Raw genomic sequence first — 22,417 nt, forward strand, 5'->3', positions numbered from 1 at the left:
TGACATGTTGCAGTCCATGGGGTCGCAAAGAGTCGGACATGACTTAGTGACTGAACAACAACATGACAGGAGAGGGACCTGAACCAACGCAGAGGCAAAGGAGGGGGTGGATCAAAGTGTCTTTCTGAATTCAGGAGTCCATGACCTATGGAATGTGCCCAGGAGGGTGGTCCAAGAGGCTTCTAGCTTGAGGGAATATGCACAATAGATGGTATGTAAGAGGAACCACCCCAAGTTGAAGGTCAGGAAGGGTGGCGGTGAGGAGATACCCCTCATCCAAGGTAAGGAGCAGCGGCTGCGCTTCGCTGGAGCAGCCGTGAAGAGATACCCCATGCAAGAGGGCATCAGAAGGCAGACACACTGAAACCATACTCACAGAAAACTAGTCAATCTAATCACACTAGGACCACAGCCTTGTCTAACTCAATGAAACCAAGCCATGCCCGCAGGGCAACCCAAGAGGGGCGGGTCATGGTGGAGAGGTCTGACAGAATGTGGTCCACTCGAGAAGGGAATGGCAAACCACTTCAGTATTCTTACCTTGACAACCCCATGAACTGTATGAAAAGGCAAAATGATAGGATACTGAAAGAGGAACTCCCCAGGTCAGTAGGTGCCCAATATGCTACTGGAGATCAGTGGAGAAATAACTCCAGAAAGAATGAAGGGATGGAGCCAAAGCAAAAGCAATACTCAGCTGTGAATGTGACTGGTGATAGAAGCAAGGTCTGATGCTGTAAAGAGCAATATTGCATAGGAACCTGGAATGTCAGGTCCATGAATCAAGGCAAGAGATGGCAAGAGGAAACGTCGACATTCTAGGAATCAGCGAACTAAAATGGACTGGAATGGGTGAATTTAACTCAGATGACCATTATATCTACTACCGCGGGCAGGAATCCCTCAGAAGAAATGGAGTAGCCATCATGGTCAACAAAAGAGTCCGAAATGCAGTACTTGGATGCAATCTCAAAAATAACAGAATGATCTGTTTGTCTCCAAGGCAAACCATTCAGTATCACGATAATCCAAGTCTATGCCCCAACCAGTAATGCTGAAGAAACTGAAGTTGAACGGTTCTATGAAGACCTACAAGACCTTTTAGAACTAACACCCACAAAAGATGTCCTTTTCATTAAGGGGACTGGAATGCAAAAGTAGGAAGTCAAGAAACACCTGGAGTAACATGCAAACTTGGCTTTGAAATGCGGAATGAAGCAGGGCAAAGACTAATAGAGTTTTGCCAAGAAAATGCACTGGTCATAGCAAACACCCTCTTCCAACAACACAAGAGAAGACTCTACACATGGACATCACCAGATGGTCAACACCGAAATCAGATTCATTATGTTCTTTGCAGCCAAAGATGGAGAAGCTCTATACAGTCAACAAAAACAAGACCAGGAGCTGACTGTGCCTCAGATCATGAACTCCTTATTACCAAATTCACACTCAAATTGAAGAAAGTAAGGAAAACCGCTAGACCATTCAGGTATGACCTAAATCAAATCCCTTATGATTATACAGTGGAAGTGAGAAATAGATTCAAGGGACTAGATCTGATAGATAGAGTGCCTGATGAGCTATGGAATGAGGATCATGACATTGTACAGGAGACAGGGATCAAGACCATCCCCATGGAAAAGAAATGCAAAAAAGCAAAATGGCTGTCTGAGGAGGCCTTACAAATAGCTGTGAAAAGAAGAGAAGCAAAAAGCAAAGGAGAAAAGGAAAGATATAAGCATCTGAATGCAGAGTTCCAAAGAATAGCAAGAAGGGATAAGAAAGCCTTCTTCAGTGATCAATGCAAAGAAATAGAGGAAAACAACAGAATGGGAAAGACTAGAGATCTCTTCAAGAAAATTAGAGATACCATGGGAACATTTCATACAAAAGATGGGCTCGATAAAGGACAGAAATGGTAGGGACCTAACAGAAGCAGAAGATACTAAGAAGAGGTGGCAAGAATACACAGAAGAACTGTGCAAAAAGGATCTTAATGACCCAGATAATCACGATGATGTGATCACTCATCTAGAGCCAGACATCCTGGAATGTGAAGTCAAGTGGGCCTTAGAAAGCATCAATTTAACAAAGCTAGTGGAGGTGATGGCATTCCAGTTGAGCTGTTTCAAATCCTGAAAGATGATGCTGTAAAAGTGCTGCACTCAATATGCCAGCAAATTTGGAAAACTCAGCAGTGGCCTCAGGACTGGAAAAGGTCAGTTTTCATTCCAATCCCAAAGAAAGGCAATGCCAAAGAATGCTCAAACTACCACACAATTTTGCACTCATCTCACATGCTAGTAAACTAATGCTCAAAATTCTCCAAGCCAGGCTTCAGCAGAAAGTGAACCGTGAACTTCCTGATGTTCAAGCTGGTTTTAGAAAAGGCAGAGGAACCAGAGATCAAATTGCCAATATCTGCTGGATCATGGAAAAAGCAAGAGAGTTCCAGAAAAACATCTATTTCTGCTTTATTGACTATGCCAAAGCCTTTGACTGTGTGGATCACAATAAACTGTGGAAGATTCTGAGAGAGATGGGAATACCAGACCACCTGACCTGCCTCTTGAGAAATGTGTATGCAAGTCAGGAAGCAACAATTAGAACTGGACATGGAACAACAGACTGGTTCCAAATAGGAAAAGGAGTATGTCAAGGCTGTATATTGTCACCCTGCTTATTTAACTTCTATGCAGAGTACATCATGAGAAACGCTGGACTGGAAGAAACACAAGCTGGAATCAAGATTGCTGGGAGAAATATCAATAACCATATGATATGCAGATGACACCACCCTTATGGCAGAAAGTGAAGAGGAACTAAAAAGCCCCTTGATGAAAGTGAAAGAGGAGAGTGAAAAAGTTGGCTTAAAGCTCAACATTCAGAAAATGAAAATCATGGCATCCGGTCCCATCACTTCATGGGAAATAGATGGGGAAACAGTGGAAACAGTGTCAGACTTTATTTTTGGGGGCTCCAAAATCACTGCAGATGGTGATTGCAGCCATGAAATTAAAAGATGCTTACTCCTTGGAAGAAAAGTTATGACCAACCTAGATAGCATATTCAAAAGCAGAGACATTACTTTGCCAACTAAGGTCCGTCTAGCCAAGGCTATGGTTTTTCCTGTGGTCATGTATGGATGTGAGAGTTGGACTGTGAAGAAGGCCTAGCGCCGAAGAATTGATGCTTTTGAACTGTGGTGTTGAAGAAGACTCTTGAGAGTCCCTTGGACTGCAAGGAGATCCAACCAGTCCATTCTGAAGGAGATCAACCCTGGGATTTCTTTGGAAGGACTGATGCTAAAGCTGAAACTCCAGTACTCTGGCCACGTCATGCAAAGAGCTGACTCATTGGAAAAGACTTTGATGGTGGGAGGGATTGGGGGCAGGAGGAGAAGGGGACGACAGAGGATGAGATGGCTGGATGGCATCACTGACTCGATGGACGTGAATCTGAGTGAACTCCGGGAGTTGGTGATGGACAAGGCGGCCTGGCGTGCTGCGATTCATGGGGTTGCAAAGAGTTGGACACGGCTGAACGACTGAACTGACTGACTGACTGAAACCCATTAACAGAGATAAGGAATATATTAGGTGTGCATGTTCAGAGGCAAAGACAATGAATTTTTGTTTTTCTTCCAACTTTTTTATTGTGGTAAAATACACGGAACATAAAATTTCCTACTGTAACCATTAAATAATGTATTTTTGTTTATTTTGGCAGCTCCGTGAGGCTTGGGGGATCTTAGTTTCCCAACTAAGGATCAAACCCAGGCCCTTGGCCGTGAAACATGGAGTCCTAACCACTAGACTGCCAGAGAATTCCCCTATCTTAACCTTTTAAAAAAATATTTGATTATTTATTTGGCTGCATAGGGTCATAGGGAAAGAACCTGCATACAATGCAGGAGACCTGGGTTCAATTCCCAGGTTGGGAAGATCCCCTGAAGAAGGGAATAGCAACCTACTCCAGTATTCTTGCCTGGAGAATCCCGTGGACACAGGAGCCTGGCAGGCTATAGTCTAGAGGGTAGCAAAGAGTTGGACACAACTGAGCGGTTAACAACGGAGAAGGCAATGGCACCCCACTCGAGTACTCTTGCCTGGAGAATCCCTTGGACAGAGGAGCCTGGTAGGCCGCAGTCCATGAGGTTGCTAGGAGTCAGACACGACTGAGAGACTTCACTTTCACTTTTCACTTTCATGCATTGGAGAAGGAAATGGCAACCTACTCCAGTGTTCTTGCCTGGAGAATCCCAGGGACGGTGGGGCCTGGTGGGCTGCCATCTATGGGGTTGCACAGAGTTGGACATGACTGGAGCGACTTAGCAGCAACAGCAGCAGCAGCAGCAGCAGCTTGAGGAGAAGAGCTTCTTTATATCTGAAAATGAAGATTAGAAGCCAGTAATGTATCAGACAAAAACTCATGAAAATTTTAATCATATGTAGCAGTTTATTTAATCCCTTGTAATTAATCTTCATTCTATTGTCCTTGCCTGATGATTGAGGTTGATCATAACAGTGATAGTTTTAAGGAGTTTGTGAAGTTTTTGTTAAGGCTTGTATGATTGTCCCGTGAAGTGGGTGCCTTGATCACTGGAGATGGTAGAGTGTATACTCTGAGTGAAAGATGCACTTTTAACTTTTTTTTCTTTTGTGAAGGCATTAACCTTGCAGCCAGGAAAGGCTTTAACCCATCAAATAAAAAATGAAGTTTGTCTGGGAGCCAGAAAGCCAAGTGGCTGTCTTGGATTTCCCAGAGCCCTGACTGTTTTATTACAGCTATTGTTTACCCATTTTAAATTCCCTGATTTACGAGTAGGCTGTTGCCATGTTACAAGGACATCAAGATGGTAAAAGTCTGACAATGAGGGGTTAATTTTTTGTAGAAGCAGAATGAAATTTATCTTCATAGATCATTATGAAATAATATTTATTCATTTTTATCAAAGTAACAAAAGACTTTAAAAACAAATATAAGTCTTTCAAAGGCAAAGAAATTCACACAGTCTGTTATCAAAAGTCACATTCATTCCAAAAAAACTGTGTTCTCTTAATAAAAAGAGAAAACCAAATAAATTCCAGTTTTGTACCAGCTTATAGTCACTGTGAAACAATAGTTATTCACTTAGCCAAAGTGACAATCAGTTCAGTTCAGTTCAGTTCAGTTGCTCAGTCATGTCTGACTCTTTGCAACTCCATGAACTGCAGCATGCCAGGCCTCCCTGTCCATCACTAACTCCCGGAGTCCACCCATGTCCATTGTGTCGGTGATGCCATCCAACCATCTCATCTTCTGTCATCCCCTTTTCCTCCTACCTTCAATCTTTCCCAGCATCAGGGTCTTTTCAAATGAGTCAGGTGGCCAAAGTATTGGAGTTTCAGCTTCAACATCAGTCCTTCTGATGAACACCCAGAACTGATCTCCTTTAGGATGGACTGGTTGGATCTCCTTGCAGTCCAAGGGACTCTCATGAGTCTTCTCCAACACCACAGTTCAAAAGCATCAATTCTTAGGTGCTCAGCTTTCTTCACAGTCTAACTCTCACATCCATACATGGCCACTGGAAAAACCATAGCCTTGACTAGATGGAACTTTGTTGGCAAAGTAATGTCTCTGCTTTTGAATATGCTATCTAGGTTGGTCATAACTTTCCTTCCAAGGAGTAAGCGTCTTTTAATTTCATGGCTGCAGTCACCATCTGCAGTGATTTTGGAGCCCCCCAAAATAAAGTCTGACAGTTTTCACCATTTCCCCATCTATTTGCCACGAAGTGATGGGACCAGATGCCATGATCTTAGTTTTCTGAATGTTGATCTTTAAGCCAACTTTTTCACTCTCCTCTTTCACTTTCATCAAGAGGCTCTTTAGTTCTTCTTCACTTTCTGCCATAAGGGTGGTGTCATCTGCATATCTGCTGCTGCTGCTAATCTGAGGTTATCAGTATTTCTCCCTGCAATTTTGATTCCAGTTTGTGCTTCTTTCAGCCCAGCGTTTCTCATGATGTATTCTGCATATAAGTTAAATAAGCAGGGTGACAATATACAGCCTTGACGTACTCCTTTTCCTATTTGGAACCAGTCTGTTGTTCCATGTCCAGTTCTAACTGTTGCTTCCTGACCTGCATACAGGTTTCTCAAGAGGCAGGTCAGGTGGTCTGGTATTCCCATCTCTTTCAGAATTTTCCACAGTTTCTTGTGATCCACACAGTCAAAGGCTTTGGCATAGTCAATAAAGCAGAAATAAAAGATTTCAAAGGCAGTTCAACATCTCAAGAAAACTTGTACTATCCACAAAACTCTTTTTTCAGGGTCCACTTTCCATAAACCTTTTTTTTCACTTTCTGTATTTATCACTTTATTTGTCGATTCAGAGAACAGCCACCTGTAAGTCAGACTTACTTCCTTTTGCCTTAGTAAAATGCAATTCCACTCCTTATACCTTTTTAATAAAAGCACGTCTTACTTTCCTTAAGCAACCATGAACTGTCCTTTATTTCAGTACTCTATAGATCAGTAAACATAAATCACCTAAAGCTCTTATCTCATTTGCATTTTCTTTCCTCAAAAGTTTTTTCATATCAAGACTTTCCTTGTTGAGAAATTTGCAATAGATATAATAAGATCTTATTTAGTTTATATTAAATCTAGGCATAATAAAAGTATTATACTTATTGTTGATGATTCTTAGATATGTCCATATTAATTAGATTAACAAACAAACATTAATATTGATACCAGGTATTAATTTAATATTGAATATTTCCCAGTTCATGTGAACCTGAAATTCATTCAGGTTAATTTATCTTGTATTTAGAATTATTTGTTTCGTAAGCACTTACTTTTCTTTAAGCCAATTAAATTCTAGCTTATTTACAAATTAATTGTAGCAATATCATCAAAAGACAAAGACACACACTAAGACCTACATATCCAGACAGACAGGAATCTCATGTTTGAGATTTTAAATGTCCCTTTGCCTTTTTTTTTTCCCCTTGGCTTTAAGTTCTGCTAATTTGCCCAAGTCTGAAGTCTCAAGTAGCGTGAGCTGTGTATTTCAAGGACATGATAAGAATTGACTTCAGGCTTTTTCCTAGGTGACTTTCTGTTTTTTCAAGGTGAAGTGAAGTGAAGTGAAGTCTCTCAGTCGTGTCCGACTCTGTGTGACCCCCATGGACTGTCGCCTACCAGGCTCCTCAGTCCGTGGAATTTTCCAGGCAAGAGTACTGGAGTGGGTTGCCATCTCCTTCTCCAGGGGATCTTCCCAACCCAGGGATTGAACCCAGGTCTCCTGCACTGCAGGCAGATGCTTTACCATCTGAGCCACCAGGGAAGCCCTTTTTCAAGGCAGTTTGTATTAATCCCAATCTCCTAATTTATCCCTTCTCCCCTTACTCCCTGGTGACCGTAAGTTTGTTTTCTACCTCTATAGAAAACCTCTATTTCTGTTTTATAAATAAGTTCATTTATACTCTTTTTAAAAATATTCCACATATAAGTAATATCATATGATATGTCTTTCTCTGTCTGACTTCACCTGAGGTCCACACATGCTGCTGCAGACAGCATTATTTCACTTTTTATGGCCAAGGAATATTCCATTGTATATATGTACCACATCTTTCTTATTCACTCCTCTGTTGGTGGACATTTAGGTTGCTTCCTTGTCCTGGCTATTGTAAATGGTGCTGCAATGAACATTGGGGTGCTTTATATTTTCAAATTATGGTTTTCTCTAGAATATGCCTAAGAGCAGGATTGGTGGATCATATAGTAGCTCTAATTTTAGTTTTTTAAGGAACTTTCACGCTGTCCTCCATAGTGGCTATACTAAGTCCCAGTAGTCCTGTAACTGGATGTTTCGTTCTCCTATGACTGAACATTTATTTTCAGCATTTTAGAATCACCAATGGGGGAGTTCCCTGGCAGTCCAGTGGTTAGGACTCAATGCTTCCATTGCAGGGGGCACAGGTTCAATCCCTGGTCAGGGAATTAAGATGCTGCAAGCCATGTGACACAGCCAAAAGAAAACCCCCCAAGTAAAATAAAATCTCCAATGGATAAACTTATGTATATGTATTTTTGTATGACTGAAGGTAGATGTTTCTTTAACCTGATTTATAATATCTAAAAAGATTCAGATTCAAATATTTGAGTATTTGTTAATTATAATGGTCGAAAAAATAGCTTGCTTGCAATTTCAAGCTGTTGTTCAGTTAAACTGAGATGCAAGCTTTAAAAAAGAGAAGGAAAAATCTATTTCTAAATGGAATCAAGAACACTATCTAATGGTGTGTATTCCCTATAAATATAAATATTTCTATTTTTAAATAAATAGAAATATAGATTTGAAAGAGCCCAGTGGTATAATAAATGCTGAGGTCAAAAAATGAAAAAAGAAATGAAAAGAAAAAAGAGAAGATTACATCATGGCTAACCAAGTGCTGTATGCATATACTTGAGACTCTTCTAGCATTTTCTTGGATGCTGTGCACATGTGCTTTGGTACTGTTCTCTTTTGCTATAGTTTTATAGGAGTAGATAATTATATAGCCTTACATTTTTTTTTTAAAGAAAAGTAAAGAATTATCAGCTTCCTAATTATTGTGGTTTGAGGAGGTCAATAAATAACATTCCTGTTCTTTGGCCAAGATTGAAATGGATTGAAAGATTAGTGTGTTAACCAAGTGAGTTTGCTTATATTTCAATCCTGAATTGGATGGGCTTGCCATGTCATGTGTGTGCATGTGCTAAGTTGCTTCAGTCATGTCTGACTTTTTGTGCAACCCTATGGACTGCAACCCGCCAGGCTCCCCTGTTCATGGGATTCACCAGGCAAGAATACGGGAGTGGTTTGCCATGCCCTCCTTCAGGGGATCTTCCTGACCCAAGGATCAAACCTACATCTCTTCTCCTGCATTTGCAGGCAGATTCTTTACCACTAGTGCCACCTGGGAAGCCCTTGCCATGTTATGGGTACATCTAAACAGTCTCAGCTTTTCTTGGTGTGTATGGTAGAGGTGAGGGATGGTGTAATGTGCTGAAAAGTTATAGCAGAGACGAGCAGAAAAAATGTGCTTCATGCAGGTGGGTGGATCTGAGGGAGAGTGAGGAAAGGACTGGGAAAAGCAAGTGCGGTTCCTTCTCTGAAACCTATCAGTCATATAAGTCTGTTCTACTCTGGGAGGTGTGAGGAAAGAGGTAGAGAGGGGCCAGGCTTTTTACACTAACTGTAGTATTTTCAAGTGGAACATGAGGCGTTGTAAACAAATGATTTTCCTAATGTTAATAAATAATAACTTTAAAAGTGACATGAAGTTCTATGCATAAATGGCAAGAAAAACTTTAGAAAAAAAAATCAACACAAAGATTAGGTCACCTGATGCAGCAATCATTAAATGGTCTCTAGTGATTGCTTATAAAGAAAGCTGAGCACCGAAGAATTGATGCTTTTGAACTGTGGTGTTAGAGAAGACTCTTGAGAGTCCCTTGGACTGCTAGGAGATTCAACCAGTCCATCCTAAAGGAGATCAGTCCTGAGTGTTCATTGGAAGGACTGATGGTGAAGCTGAAACTCCAATTCTTTGGCCATCTGATGCGAAGAGCTGACTAATTTGAAAAGACCCTGATGCTGGGAAAGATTGAGGGCGGGAGAAGAAGAGGACAACAGAGGATGAGATGGTTGGATGACATCACCAACTCAATGGACATGAGTTTGGGTAGGCTCTGGGAGTTGGTGATGGACAGGGAGGCCTGGGTTTGCAAAGATTCAGGCACGACTGAGCGACTGAACTGAACTGAACTGAGTGATTGCTTTGTTTACTTTATAAATATATGGTTTATTTATTTTTAAATTATAGAGTAGTTGTAAAAATAAAATGAGAACATTACAGATAAATTAAGGTTCTCTTTGTCTGAACACAGTTTTGGACTTCTAGCTCCCTTTCCAGAAGTATTCTCTACTTTTGGCTTATTATGTATCCACCCATCCTCCCAGGCCTATGAAAATACTTTAAAAAATTATTTATTTATTTATGTTATTTTTGGCTGCGCTGGGTCTTTGTTGTTTTGCTCTGGCTTTCTCTAGTTGCAGCAAGTGGGGGCTACTCTTCCTGTGGTGTGCAGTCTTCTCATAGATGTGTGGCTTCTTTCATTGCAGAGCACAGACTCCAGGTGCATGGGCTTTAGTAGTTGCAGCACGCAGGCTCAATAGTTGTGGCTCCCGGGCTCTAGAGCACAGGCTAAGTAGTTGTGGGCTTAGTTGCTCCCCGGCATGTGGGATCTTCCCTGATCAGGGATCAAAATGTGTCTGCTGCATTGGCAGGTGGATTCTTTACTGATGAGCCACCAGGGAAGCCCACTAGAGTCTTTTTATAACCTAATGTAGGAAATGACGTCCCAGCATTTCTCTTGTATTATATGTTTTTTGAAAGAGAGTCATTAAGTGTAGCCCACACTGGTGGCTCAGACGGTAAAAGTGTCTGCCTACAATGCAGGAGACCCGGGTTCGATCCCTGGGTCGGGAAGATCCCCTGGAGAAGGAGATGGCAACCCACTGCAGTACTCTTGCCTGGAAAATCCCGTGGATGGAGGAGCCTGGTGGGCTGCAGTCCATGGGGTCGCAAAGAGTCAGACACGACTGAGCAACTTCACTTTCACTTTCACACTCAAAGGGAAGGAGGAATTCCATAAGAATGTGATTGCCAGGAGGCAGGATGATCCGGGGCCATTTTAGAGGCTGCATGCCATAGGCTGGCTCTCTTTAGGCTTGCAAGATGGCTGTTAACAACAATTGATAAACATTTTTCTCTGAGGTAAGATGCTTCAAAAGGACATTTCTGGCCCTATGCTGAAAGCTTTTCTGATCTCCCCATTTCCCAATTCAATTCAGTCAACAAGTTTTGGGTGTTTATTTTTGGCCAGGCTCTTTACTACTTGCTAGGGTTACATGGACCATATCTTCAGAAAGTTCACAAGTCATATTGTCATGGTGTACACATACTCATCTCTGCTTGCTCCTCTTACCTTAAACCCAGCTTCAAGACTTTTCTTTAAATACACCTGCTTTCTCCCCAGAAGGCAGGTCATAGTTTCCCAGACTCTAGTCTGCCACCCTCCTCATTGGGTGGCAAATCAATACATTTCTGGAGAAGGCAATGGCAACCCACTCCAGTACTCTTGCCTGGAAAATCCCATGGACGGAGGAGCCTGGTAGGCTGTAGTCCGTGGGGTTGCTAAGAGTCGGACACGACTGAGAGACTGCACTTTCATTTTCACATTCATGCATTGGAGAAGGAAATGGCAACCCACTCCAGTGTTCTTGCCTGGAGAATCCCAGGGACGGGGGAGCCTGGTGCGCTGCCGTCTATGGGGTCACAGAGTCGGACACGACCGAAGTGACTTAGCAGCAGCAGCAGCAGCAATACATTTCTTCTTCCTTTATCCTCAAAACTTTGTCCCCATCAATCTCATTTGGTGTGGTGACAAGGACCAAATTGTCAGTAACATATTTATTGACACATTACTATTCAACAACTCTTACGAGCTGTCAAATGTCGATATATATAGTACTCATTCATGAGTCTTAAATGTAATATTTTATTATAGAACATATCATTTTATTCATTCACATCTTATTGTACATTTCCTTTGTTTATATTTTTCACAAGGAAGAGGGCCTGAATATGAACACGTCTTCTGCACACTTGTAGACATGAAATTGCTGGGTCATAAAAAAGCAGGTTTTAAATTTCACCACAGGTGGCTTATTTTATGCTTCTTATTTTATGCTTCTACCTTGCATTCCACTTCCCAGAGTCCCTTCTCCTGAAATGGTCAGACTTTAATAACATTTACCATCCGTAGATTGTTTTCATTATCTTATGAACAGATAATTTCGGTGTAACAAGTTACACGCAAAAACAGGGCCAGACGAGGCTTGATGTGGCAGAGAAGACTTTCAAGGTTTCACGGTAGGGTTTCACGGACTCTGTTACTACTACTCTTTGGTTCCCCTCAAAGTACTGGCAAATGATAAAGCAAACGAACAGACTGCGAGACCACTGGGATGCGCCCAGTCGACTCATGGAGATGAAATCTGCCTCCGGTTGATGGCGACCCCCCACCTCACACAGTTGGTATGTCCTGGTGGCCGGCTCCCCCCTCAGTGCGGGTTGGTTCCGTCCTTGGGCGCCCGCGCATGCGCCCGCCACGAGAGCGCGTCGCGACCCCGCGGTGTTTCAGGTTCGCGCGCGCTCGCCCGCCTCAGATTCCTGACGAGCTGCGGCCGCTCGCGGCCGACAGGACCGGAGCGGAGGGGCTCATCCGCGCGGCGCCGGCGGTCGGTGAGTACCAGCCGCTTCGGCACACCTCCAGCCGCCTTCTTCCCGCCTCCTCTTCTCCCTCAGTGGGGGCGCGGCCCACTCTTCTCCCAAGCGGAGTCTCTGACTTGGGGTTAGGACCCTCTTGATGCTGAGGCGGGTCTCTTCGGACGCCAAGGTGGGCGTCTGCTGACAGGACGGCCCTTCGGGACGCCGGGGTAGGCCGTTAGGACACCGAGGATGGCCCCTCAGGATACTGGGCGCCTCGACGCCGGTTGGGGCCCTGGGGACCCCGAATGGTCTTCCTCCCTCGACTGCCGGGCCCGCTCCCCTCAAACCGAGGGTGCGGCCTTCCTTCTCCCCAGGTCCCTTTCGGCCCTTCTGGGTCTCCTGCGACCGGCTCCGGTCCCGGCTCACCTCTCGAAGGCGTCTTCCTCACGCTGAGCACCCAGGGAGGGGGCTCCGTCTATGCCGCCTCCTTTCGTGGGGCCTCACAGCCGGGACCTCTCTCGGAGTCAGGTCGACTGGGTCCCCCAGCCCCTTTCTCCTCACGTTCCCTATCTCCTCCAGGCTACTGTTTTCTGTTGGTTAGTGGTCTAGGTTATTTTGCCCAGAAATTAAGATTTTCCTTGGGAGTCCTGATCGTCGTGTACCACTTCCCCCTGCCACAGAAGTAGTATGTTTCCGTTCTGTACGATGATAGACAGTGTTTCAGGCCTTTTACACATACACATTTGTTGAACGTTCACGACAGTCTTATGCCGTAGGTACTCTTACCGTCTTTAACTTATGTGTTAGATAACTGAGGATCAAAGACACACATGGTGTAAGCGGTTGAGCTGGTTTTGAATCCAGCCAGCCTGACTCCAGTATTCTTGTATATAGTCACTGAATATGAATAAGTGAAAGTCTACTGTCTTTATTTTTTCCTGTCAGAGGCAGTGCCTTTTAGTTGAAATTAGATACATTGTGCTTCAATTATCAGCATTCCCATTTTGAATTTAAGAAATTACCAGATGTTTGCTTTTGAGTTTCCTAACTTGTAAAATCATGATAAAAGTGTTCTAAAATCATGAAACCTACCACGTAGAGTTTTTGGGAGGAATAACTAGTGTCCAAGGACCCAGTAAGTAACTATTACTCATTGTGTTTGGATTCTGTTTTTACACACTTGTCTTAAACTGAGGCTGAGTATAAACTGGGAAATAGAGCATGTGTGTGTAGGCATATAGAGCATCGGGGTGTGTGTGTGTGTGTAGGTGTGCATTTACTTTTTTTAATTGGAGAAACAGTAAAGCTCATATGATCAGTTGATGAAGAGCTTGGTATCAGATTTCTTGAATGGTAGATTATTTAGAAGTAAGAATCAATCAGAGAGGACTGTTAAGGTTCCAATGCCTCCAGGCTTTCAGAGCAGTTTTGACAGGTTTGGTAGGTAGAATGTCAAGATTTAAAATTTTCTTGTCAGTGATTGTTCTTCGCATAGATCAAGATGATGGATGTGTTGAACAAAAATGACAAACAATATCTTACAAATTGGAGATTTTCCAGGACGCTACCAACTGTAATATAACGAGTCTCATTTTTGGGTCACCTTTCCTGCCTTTGCATTCTTTTAGAGATGTTTTGTTTCTGTTATGATTGAGAAGAGAGTGTTGGTATCTAGACTCTGTTCCTTTTTTGCAGACACTTAGTGGTAATTCCTTCTGTAGACTCTATTCAAGTAGTTGAAGATAAGCCATTATTTTAGTGATTTTTTTTTTTTTCATTTTGAAAGATGGCAACTTAAATAGGAGTTGAATTATGTTAGATTGCTTGTTTAAATTGGCTGAACAGTGACTTCTTTAGGGACTTCCCTGGTGGCTTAGCGGTAAAGAATCCGCCTGCAGTTCAGGAGCCACAGGAGACACGGGTTCAATCCCTGGGTGGGGAAGATCCCTTAGAGGAGGAAATGGCAACCCACTCCAGTATTCTTGCATGGAGAATCCCATGGATAGAAGAGTCTGGCAGGTTACAGTCCATGGGGTCCTAAAGAGTTGGACACAACTGAAGCAACTTAGCACGCATGCGCATGACCTTTTTTACTCTTAGAATTTCCATGGAAATAGTGTGGCTAAATGTCATGAAGCAATGAAATTTTGGAATCTGTCTGTGGGGTGCCTCTGACTTAATGCTTATTGATCCCTTATCTTATGAGTCTTTGAAAGCCCACTTTGAGCCTGTAGATGGTTCTGTGCTAAGGAGAACAGTTTTTGTTTCTTTACATATCTTTAAGAAATTAGATGTATTTGATGGTGTAGCACCATTGCTATCAGATTTGAACATATTGGTTTCAATAATTAAATGTAGTTAATTATTGAAACCAATATGTTCAGATCTAACAAGATATTTTCCTAGGGCACTATGGTTCCTCCTGTCTGACCCCATACTTATCCCTACTTCCAAGTCCTGTTCAAGCTGTTCTCTTAGATTCAAGGATCACCTCAAGTCTTATTCTCCATATAGCAGTAGTTTCCTTTGACCTGTAATTTAGCCTTTTGTGCTCTTATATAGCATTCAGTAAGTTAAATATATATAATTTAAACATTTTATTGAATTATATTTTATAATTTAAATATATAGCATAAAGTATGCTAAGTCACTTCAGTTGTGTCTCTTGGCGATTCCATGGACTAGAACTCACTGGGCTCTTCTGTCCATGGGATTCTCCAAGTAAGAATACTGGAGTGGGTTGCTATTTCCTCCTCCAGCGGATCTTCCTGACCCAGGGATAGAACTCGTGTCTCTTACATCTCCTGCATTGGCAGGCAGGTTCTTTACCACTGCTGCTACTGCTAAGTCACTTTAGTCGTGTCCAACTCTGTGCGACCCCATAGACGGCAGCTTACCAGGCTCCCCCGTCCCTGGGATTCTCCACTCAAGAACACTGGAGTGGGTTGCCATTTCCTTCTCCAGTGCATGAAAGTGAAAAGTGAAAGTGAAGTCTCTCAAGTCGTGTCCGACCCTCAGCGACCCCACGGACTGCAGCCTTCCAGGCTCCTCTGTCCATGGGATTTTCCAGGCAAGAGTACTGGAGTCTTTACCACTAGTACCACCAATTCATCTAATATTTATGTGTCATGCCTTACATCAGAAATCCAAAGATTAAGTCATGGAATATTGGAGTCAGAATTTAGAGTCGAGAGATAGAAGCACAAGTCCCTGCTTTGTGACTTTGGGCAGGTTAGTGTTTTGAACCTAAGTTTCCTTATAATAATTATATATACTTCTTAGGTTTTTATAAGGATTAAATAAAATAGTCATTCACTTACAAGTATTTATTATTAAAAAAGTATTGTTTGCATATAGTGAAGTGAACCAGTCTTAATTGTATAGCTCAATATGTACATCCATGTAACTGCCACCCAAATCAAGATATGAAACATTTTTGACACCTCAAAAGGATACCCTGTGCCCCTTTCCAGTTAGTACCCTCCAAAGGTAACTAAATCCAAAGGTAACTAGTGTTCTGACTTGGTCACCATAGCTTAATTTTTTTAAACAGCTTTATTGAGATATAATTCATATACCATAAAATTTACACACTAAAATGTACAATTCAGTGGCTTTTAGTATTTTTCACAGAGTTGTATAACCATCACAGCAATCAATTTTAGAACATTCCTTCACCCTAAAGAGAAATTCCACACCCCTAATTCATCAGTACCAGTCCCCCTGAGCTGTAAGCAATCACTGACCTACTGTCTGTCTATTTAGATTTACCAGTATGGGTATTTCATGTAAATGGAATCAGACAGTATGTGGTCCTTCTGGCTTCTTTTTACTGATCATAATGTTTTCAAACTTCATCTGTGTTGTTGCATGTATCAGTGCTTCATTTCTTTTTATTGCTGGATAATTTTTCATTGTATGGATCTGATATACATTTTATTTATTCCTTCATCTGTTGATGGATATTTGGGTTGTTTCCATTTTGGGGCTGTCATGTAATGCTGCTTTGTGAATATTTATGTACAGGTTTTTGTGTGGACATAAATTGTACTTTCTTTCGGCTGTGTACATAGGAGTGGATTGTTGAGTTGCATGGTAACTCTAATTTCAACATTTTGAGGAGCTGCTAGACTGTTTTCCAGAGAGTCTTCTCTGTTTTACATATCTATCAGTAATGTATGCAGGTTCAATTTCTCCACATCCTCCCCTAGACGTGTTACTGTTTTATCTTTTTGATTATACACCCATTCGTGATATCTCATTGTGATTTTGATTTGCATTTCCCTAATGGGTAATCATATTGAGCATCTTTTCACCCATTTATTTGCTGTCTGTAAATAATCATTAAAGAAATGTGTACTTAGATTCTGTGACTGATTTTTATTGGGTTATTTGCTGTTTTATTTTTGAGTTATAAGAATATATATGTATATATATTTTAAGTACAACTCCTTAACATATATGTGATTTGTAAGAATTGTCTCCAGTTCTGTGGACTGTCCTTTTGCTTTCTTGATAGTGTCTTTGAAGCACACAATTTCTTGATTTTTGATGTCCAGTTTAGTTTTTCTTTGTTGCTTGTGCTTTTGATGTCATATATAAGAAGCCATTATTGAATTCAAGCTTGTAAAAATTTGTCTGTTTTCTTCTATGAATTTTATAATTCTAGCTTCTACATTTAAGTATTTGATCTGTTTTAAGTTAATTTTTGTATGGTGTGAGGGTAGGGATCAATTTCATTCTTTTGCATCTGGCTGTACAGTTTTTCCAACACCATATATTAGAAAGATGATTCTTTTCCCTATTGAATGGTCTTGGCACTGTTGTTGAAAATAAGTTGACTGTAGACATGACCATGTATTTCCAGACTGTCAGTTCTTTTCCATTGATTTGTGCATTCATTCTTAGCTCCAGTGCCACACTGTCTTGATTACTGTACCTTTGTACTAGGTTTTGAAATCAGGATGTGTTAGTCCATCAACTTTTTTTCCCCAAGATAGTTTTGATTGTTTCAATTATTATTTTGAATTTCCATGCCAATTTTAGGATCAACTTGTCAGTTTTCACCAAAAAAATCAACTAGGATTTTATTAGGGATTGCACTGACTGTGTATGTCAATTTGGGAAGTATTGCCATCTTAGTTTTGTCTGAGCTGCTGCTACTGCTGCTAAGTCACTTCAGTCATGTCTGACACTGTGCGACCCCATAGATGGAAGCCCACCAGGCTCCCCCGTACCTGCGATTCTCCAGGCAAGAATACTGGAGTGGGTTGCCATTTCCTTCTCCAATGCGTGAAAGTGAAGTGTCTCAGTCGTGTCTGACTCCCAGCGACCCCATGGACTGCAGCCTACCAGGCTCCTCTATCCATGGGATTTTCCAGGCAAGAGTACTGGAGTGGATTGCCAGTGCCTTCTCCGATTGTCTGATCTAGTGGAGGTGATGGAATTCCAGCTCAGCTATTTCAAATCCTAAAAGATGATGCTGTTAAAATGCTACACTCCTTATGCCAACAAATTTGGAAAACTAAGCAATGGCCACAGTCCTGGAAAAGTTTTCATTCCAATCCCAAAGAAAGCAATGCCAAAATATGTTCAAACTGCTGTACAGTTGTGCTTATTTCACATGCTAGCAAGGTAATGCTCAAAATTCTTCAAGGTAGGCTTTAACAGTACAGGAGCTGAGAACTTCCAGGGGTACCAGCTGGATCATAGAGAAAGCAAGGGAATTCCAGAAAAACATCTGCTTCGTTGACTATGCTAAAGCCTTTAACTATGTGGATCGCAACAAACTGTGGAAAATTCTTAAAGAGATGGGAATACCAGACTACCTTCCTGCCTTCTGTGAAACCTGTATGCGGGTCAAGAAGCAACAATTAGAACTGGACATAGAACAACAGACTGGTTCAAAATTTAGAAAGGAGTACATCAAGACTGTATATTGTCACCAATATTTAAGCTCTATGCAGAGTACACCATGCGAAATGTTGGGCTGGATGAATCACAAGCTGGAATCAAGATTGCTGGGAGAAATATCAACAACCTCAGATACACAGATAATACTACTCTAATGGCAGAAAGTGGAGAGGAACTAAAGAGCCTTTTGATGAGAGTGAAAGAGGAGAGTGAAAAGCTGGCTTAAAACTCAGCATTCAAAAAACTAAGACCATGGTATCTGGTCCCATCACTTCATTGCAATTAGATGGGGAAAAAGTGGAAACAATGACAGATTTTATTTTCTTGGCCTCCCCAAACACTACAGACGGTGACTGCAGCCACGAAATTAAAAGACGCTTGCTCCTTAGAAGAAAAGCCGTGACAAATCTAGACAGTGTATTAAAAAGCAGAGACATCACTTTGCTGACAAAAGTCCGTGTAGTCAAAGCATTGGTTTTTCTAGTAGTCATGTATGGATGTGAGAGTTGGACCATAAAGAAGGCTGAACACCGAAGAACTGATGCTTTTGAATTGTGGTGCTGGAGAAGACTCTTGAGAAGACTCTTGGAGAAGACTCTCGATATCCACAGCAAGGATCTCAAACCAGTCAATCCTAAAGGAAATTAATCCTGGCTATTCATTGGAAGGACTGATGCTGAAATTGAAGCTCCAATATTTTTGCTACTTGATGGGAAGAGCCTACTCTTTGGAAAAGACTTTGATGCCGATTGAGGGCAGGAGAAGAGGGTGACTGGATGAGATGGTTGGGTGGTATCATTGACTCAATGGATGTGAGTTTGAGCAAACTCTGGAAGATAGTAAAGGACAGGAAAGCCTGTCATGCTGCAGTCCATAGATTCTCAAAGAGTTGAACACAACAACTGAACAACAACATTTGTTTCCTAGGCTATCTTCACTCTTTCACTTTTTTTTTTTTCCTTTTCTGTTTGCTGTTGTGATTGGGTGAGTTCCAGTGCCCTCTCTTTAAGTGCAGTGACCCTTTTTTTTCTTGCTTCATCTGATCTGCTGTTGAACCTTCACATTATATTTTCCATTTCAGTCATTGTATTCTTCAGCTCTGTGACTTCTATTTGGTGCTTCCTTTTATTTTCTGCCTCTGTTTTGAGATTTTCACTTTGTCCCTCCATTTTTCTCTTGAGCTTGGTGAATATCTTTATAACCGTTCTTTTGTAGTTTCTTCAGGTTAAATCACTTATCTCTGTTTCATTAAGGTCTGTTTTTGAGGTGTTACCTTATTCTTTCACTTGAAACATATTTGTCTGTTTTTTCATTTTCCTTGTCTCTGTGTTGGTTAGATACGCATTAGTTGGTTATGCATTAGATGAAATAGCCACTGTTTAGTTTTGAAAGAGTGACCCTGTGTAGGGGATGAATCTTATCATTCAATTTTGCCTTAGCTCTTGGTTGTCTCTCAAACCTTTGTGAATGTCCAAGCACCCTACTTTATTTTCAGTGGCCCCCAGTAGTTTAAGATGTGCCAAGACCTGTCAGTATCCCAAAGTGGAAGAACTCTGCTCCTAGGTAAAGGCTGATTCGAAGCCAGACTCTTAGGCAGCTGCTTTTAAATTATGCAGATAGGGACTTCCCTGGTGGTCCAGTGGTTAAGAATCTGCCTTCCAATGTAGGGGACATGGATTTGATCCTTGATCAGGGAACCAAGATCTCATGCTGCAGGACAACTAAGCCTGTGTACTATAACTATTGAGCCTCTGCTACAACTAGAGAGAAGTCCATGTGTCTCAGTGAAGAGCCTGCACACCACAACGAAAGATCCTATATGCTGCAATGAAGATCCCATGTGCCATAACTAAGAACTGACACAGCCAAATAAATGTTAAAAAAAATAGGCAGATAGCTACAGTCCTGCGGGATTCTGAGCGTAAGCCTTGTTGACCACTAGAATTTGGCAATCTAGAGGTGTCTTCTGGTGGCAACTGCAGAAATTAAGGCATCAGATGAGGGTACAAGCTCTGTTCTGTGAGATACTGACAAGCTGGAGCAAATCAGAGGAAGAGTGCAAAGATGTCACCCACCAGCCTTTGTCTCTGAATAATATTTCAGCAGGTGCTTAGATGTGTATTAAGTTAGATGCCTTCTCGTCAGGCCAGTTCTTTATGATAAGCAAATAAACCTTTTTCACAGAAAGTTTGGGTGTTTTTCAGTTGGCTTCTGTGCTAGGCTCTTGGTGGTTTTCTGTGTGTGTGAGCCCTTTGAGAACTGTTTCTCAGTTTACTATAGCCTTGTGGGTTTCAAGAATGCAAGCGCTATCAGGTTTCAAAGTTAGATGTATTGGGGATCATCTCTCAGGTGCGTGTTAAAAGTTGGGCTTCGAGATACAGGGTTCAAACCCTTCACTCCTCAGGGAGAAGATTGGGACTTTGAGTTCCTTCCTGATTGTGGGTCACTACATGAGGGTGTGGAATTTACTTTGAAGTAAATTTCTCTTGTTTGTTTGATGTGTAGGATTTGCTCAGCTATGGGGTTATGTGTGTGTGTGTGTATAATTTTTTTTTCTTCCTTGCAGGAAATTGTTCTCTATGTAGCTGTAGATTTGTGGGAGGAAGCGAGTTCAAGATTCTGCAACATCACCATCTTGAACTGGAATTCCAAATTATCCTTTAATAACACAATCTTGATACTGACATTGGTATAACCCACTGATAGATTTCCCCCATTTTACTTATATTCATTTATGCGTTTCCGTGTATGTGTGTTAACTACTACAATTTTATCATTAGTGTGTAGGTTCCTGTATTATCCACAACAATTGAGAAATTAAACCGTTCCAACACCACAGGAACCCCTTTTCTAACCAAACCCGTGTCCTTCCTGCATATCCCCTCTCCTGTCCCTAACCCTTGACAACAATATACTTGTTTTCTAAAATTTTGTCATTTCACGCATTTTTATAAATGGAATAATATAGAAAATAAAAGATTTATATATTTATTTATTTCATTGTTTGGCTGTGGTAGGATCTTTATTGCTGCATGCAGGCTTTCTCTAGTTGTGGTGAGCAGGGGCTACTCTTCATTGTTGTGTGTGGACTTCTCACTGAGGCTGCTTCTCTTGTTCTGGAGCACAGGCTCTAGGCGCTCAGGCTTCAGTAGTTGCAGCATATGGGTTCTAGAGTGCTGGCTCAGTAGTTGTGGCACACAGGCTCAGTTGCTCTGCAGCATGTGGGATCTTCCTAGACCAAGAATCCAACTGGTGTCCCTCACATTGCAAGGTGGATTCTTAACTCCTGGACCACCAGGGAAGCCCTGTATAACATTTTTGTTGTTCAGTCAGTAAGTCATGTCTGACTGTGACCCCATGAACTGCAGCATGCCAAGCTTCCTTGTCCTTCACTATCTTCTGGAGTTTGCTCAGATTTATGTCCATTGAGTCAATGATGCTATCTAACCATCTCATCCTCTGTTACCCACTTCTCCTTTTGCCTTCAGTCTTTTAGGATGGACTTGTTTTTCTCAACACAATTCCCTTAAGAGTCAACCAAGTTGTTGCATATATCAGTAGTTCATTCTTTTTCTTTCTTTTTAACTTGTTTGCCTTTTTGGCTGCGCTGGGTCTTAGTTGTTGCATGTGGGATCTTTGATCTTTATTGTGATATGTGAACTCTTAGTTCTATTAGGATGGTGAAAAAGTAATTGTGGTTTCACAACCCAATCAAAAAGTAGAAAAAAGACCTAAAGAGACATTTCTCTAAAGACATGCTGCTGCTGCTGCTAAGTCGCTTCAGTTGTGTCCGACTCTGTGCTACCCCATAGTTGGCAGCCCACCAGGCTCCTCTGTCCCTGGAATTCTCCAGGCAAGAATACTGGAGTGGGTTGCCATTTCCTTCTCCAACGCATGCATGCGAAGTTGCTTCAGTCGTGTCCGACTCTGTGCAACCCTGTGGACAGCAGCCCACCAGGCTCCTCTGTCCTTGGGATTCTCTAGGCAAGAATACTTGAGTGGGTTGCCATTTCTTTCTCCCTCCAAAGACATACAGATGGCTAATAAACACAGGAAAAGATGCTCTATATCGCTCGTTATTAGAGAGATGCAAGTCAAAAGTACAGTGAGATATCACTTCACACTGGTCAGAATGGCTATCATCAAAAAGTCTACAAACAATAAATTCTGGAGAGGGTGTGGAGA

The 22,417-nt window shown here is 41.8% G+C and overlaps 1 protein-coding gene across 2 annotated transcripts in view; it reads left to right on the top strand.

Annotated features, from left to right (window-relative positions):
• The window catches only part of UIMC1 (ubiquitin interaction motif containing 1), a 133,296-nt gene continuing 123,087 nt past the window's right edge, over positions 12,209-22,417 (top strand). For both annotated transcript variants that reach the window (XM_018050628.1, XM_018050629.1), the window contains exon 1: positions 12,209-12,352. The gene's annotated coding sequence lies outside the window, so the exon portion shown is untranslated. The remainder of the gene's footprint in view (positions 12,353-22,417) is intronic.

This window comes from Capra hircus, chromosome 7 (genome assembly GCF_001704415.2).
Source record: "Capra hircus breed San Clemente chromosome 7, ASM170441v1, whole genome shotgun sequence".
Taxonomy (NCBI): domain Eukaryota; kingdom Metazoa; phylum Chordata; class Mammalia; order Artiodactyla; family Bovidae; genus Capra; species Capra hircus.